This window comes from Lissotriton vulgaris, chromosome 10 (genome assembly GCF_964263255.1).
Source record: "Lissotriton vulgaris chromosome 10, aLisVul1.2, whole genome shotgun sequence".
In the NCBI taxonomy this organism is placed as follows: Eukaryota; Metazoa; Chordata; class Amphibia; order Caudata; family Salamandridae; genus Lissotriton; species Lissotriton vulgaris.
This window is the reverse complement of record NC_141698.1, coordinates 423,051,063-423,053,869: the sequence shown is the minus strand read 5'-3', so window position 1 is coordinate 423,053,869 and position 2,807 is coordinate 423,051,063. Positions and strand designations below refer to the sequence as shown.

The 2,807-nt window shown below is 60.4% G+C and overlaps 1 pseudogene; it reads left to right on the top strand.

The window, feature by feature from the left end:
• The first annotated feature begins 257 nt into the window (after nt 1-257).
• LOC147685346 (28S ribosomal RNA) lies at nt 258-1,294 on the top strand (annotated as a pseudogene).
• Nucleotides 1,295-2,807: the final 1,513 nt, after the last annotated feature.

Genomic DNA, 2,807 nt, shown 5'->3' with positions numbered 1-2,807 from the left:
CTGTACATGATCTCAGTTCCAGTGAGGACAGCGTTCAGTGTGGCTGTACTCTGGAGTGAAAGAATGTTGTATTGTTGGAAGCAAAACCTAATTGATGCTGATAGGCAGCATAATAACCCAGAATGAGCTACCGCGAGGTGGTACAGATTAGCCAAATGCCTCGTCATCTAATTAGTGATGTGCATGAATGGATCAACGAGATTCCCACTGTCCCTACCTACTATCTAGCGAAACCACAGCCAAGGAAACAGGCTTGGCAGAACCAGAGGGGAAAGAGGCCTCTTTGAGCTTGACTCTAGTCTGCCACTGTGAAGAGACATGAGAGGTGTAGGATAAGTGGCTGGCCCTTGGGCCGTCGGTGAAATACCACTACTCTTGTTTTTTCACTTACCCAGTGAGGCGGGGCGAGCCCCGTGGGGCTCCCGCTTCTGGCTCCAAGCGCCAGTGGGCACGACCCACTCCGGGGACAGTGGCAGGTGGGGAGTTTGACTGGGCCTCCCACTTATCCTACACCTCGTCAAACGATAACGCAGGTGTCCTAAGGCGAGCTTAGGGAGGACAGAAACCTCCCGCGGAACAGAAGGGCAAAAGCTCGCTTGATCTCGATTTTCAGTATGAATACAGACCGTGAAAGCGGGGCCTCACGATCCTTCTGACTTTTTGGGTTTCATGCAGGAGGTGTCAGAAAAGTTACCACAGGGATAACTGGCTTGAGGCGGCCAAGCGTTCATAGCGACGTCGCTTTTTGATCCTTCAATGTCCGCTCTTCCTATCATTGTGAAGCAGAATTCACCAAACGTTGGATTGTTCACCCACTAATAGGGAAGGTGAGCTGCGTTTAGACCGTCGTTAGACAGATTAGTTTTACCCTACTGATGATGTGTTGTTGCAATAGTAATCCTGCTCAGTACGAGAGGATCTGCAGATTCAGACATTTGGTGTATGTGCTTGGCTGAGGAGCCAATGGGGTGAAGCTACCATCTGTGGGATTATGACTGAACGCCTCTAAGTCAGAAACCCCCCTAAACCCTAACGATACCGCAGTGCCGTGGAGCCTCGGTTGGCCTGGGATAGCCGGCCTCTCTCGGGGGGCCGGTGCGTAGAGCCGCTCGCTTGGGGACCGGAGCGTGGACGGAAGGGGGCCGCCTCCATCGCCCTTAGTTCACTGCATGTTCATGGGGCACCCAGTGCTAAATCATTTGTAGACGACCGGATTCTGGGTCAGGGTTTCGTAAGTAGCAGAGCAGCTGCCTTGCTGCGATCTATTGAAAGTCATCCTCTGAGCCAAGCTTTTGTCTCTCGGTGCGTGAGTGCCCGCAGACGCCTCCCTACACCACACACAGGGGTGGGTGGCTCTACTGCGAGGCTGGCGTGAGGGATGCGGAGGGGGTAACACGGGTCCGAGCGAGCCCGCCTCACCCTCCTGTCCTTTGGCTCGGGGGCTTCCCCCTCCTGTCCTTCGGTTCGGGCCTCCCCCTCCTGTCCTTCGGCTCGGGGGCCTCCCCCTCCTGTCCCTGCCCCACCAGGGTGCGGGGACAGGTCCCACCATCCCTCGCGGGTCGGCAGGGTGACCAGATGGCCTCCCCTTCCCACTGCTCCCGGGCAAGTCTGGCAGGGAGGTGAGCAGCAGCCACCCGGGGGAAGGAACCTCCAGAGCGGCTGCCTCGGTGCGCCCGGTTACCTTCGCCGGACTGCAAGGGCGACTGGGAACGGCACACTCCCAGGCCATCTGGGTGCTGGGTCGTCCCGGGCCATCTGGTCCCGCAGCCAGGTGACCAGATGGCCCTGCGGGCAGGGTGACCAGATGGCCCTGCGGGCTGGGTCAACAGATGGCTCTGCGGGCTGGGTTAACAGATGGCCCTGCGGGCTGGTGGCCGGGCTAACTCCAATTTTTGTCCTTCCTCAAAATTCTATAAGCCCCCACTACGTGGGGGCTTAATAGTCAAGGAAAATGGGCTCCCCGTGCAGGCCGTCGGGGAGAGGACGAGGCCTGGCCTTAACACCCCTTGGTTCCGGCCGAGGGTCCGGGTGCTGGGGGTGGGGTTCCACTGTGTCCAGGGGAGGCTCTCCCCGGCCTGGCTAGGGTTCGGAAGCTGGGACCGGCCCGGGGATTGAGCTCCATCCTACAGGCCCCGGGGTGCGTGAGCCCCCCCATCCTGCAAGCCATCAGAGGGTCTGGACGCTGGGGACGGGGATCCACCAGGGCACGGGGAGGCTCTCCCCTGCCTGGCGGGGGCTCGGAAGCTGGGACCGGGGCTTGAGCTCTGTCTGGCAGGCCCCGGGGTGCGCGAGCCCCCCCGTCCTGCAAGCCATCGGAGGGTCTGAGTGCTGGGGACGGGGGTCCACTGTGTCCCGGGGAGGCTCTCCCTGGCCTGGCTGGAGTTCAGAAGCTGGGACTGGTTTGAGCTCCACCCGGCAGGCCCCTGAATGCATGAGCCCCCCCGTCCTGCAAGCCATCAGAGGGTCCGGGCGCTGGTGACAGGGGTCTGCCGGGCCCTAGGGTTCGGAAGCTGGGACCAGGTCCGGGGCTCTGCTGCATCCAGCGGGCTCCGTGGTGCGAGAGCCCCTCGTCCTACTAGCCAGCCGAGGGTCCGGGCGCTTGGGACGGGGGTGCACTGAGGCCCAGGCAGGCTCTCCCCGGCCTGGCTTCTTTCAGAAGCAGGGACTGGGCCGGGGAGCAGGGCTGGCTGGATTCATCCACTACGCTGTTCGAGTGTAGTATTCTGCCCACCCCAACTTGTCTGCCTTGCAGGATTTTCATTGCTAACCATACCAACCCTCTTTGTTTAAATCCCCCAGAGTCATGA